Genomic DNA, 219 nt, shown 5'->3' on the forward strand with positions numbered 1-219 from the left:
ATAGAACTTGTACAAGAAAGCTGAACGCTGCCAGCACACCGCCGCATATTCGCCTTCAGTTACTTTCCTGTCGAAATCTATTTCTTTTTATTTTATTTCTTTCTCACAAATGTCTGAAATGGCGACGTTGGTACCCATCGGCTGCCGCGCCGCACGCGTTCGAGGCTGTCTTTGCGTCTGAATCCTTCGTTTTTTCCCCATTTATTCAAGTATATTTGT

The sequence above is a fragment of the Eimeria mitis genome, genomic scaffold (assembly GCF_000499745.2).
Source record: "Eimeria mitis Houghton genomic scaffold, Emh_scaff1462, whole genome shotgun sequence".
NCBI classification, from domain to species: domain Eukaryota; phylum Apicomplexa; class Conoidasida; order Eucoccidiorida; family Eimeriidae; genus Eimeria; species Eimeria mitis.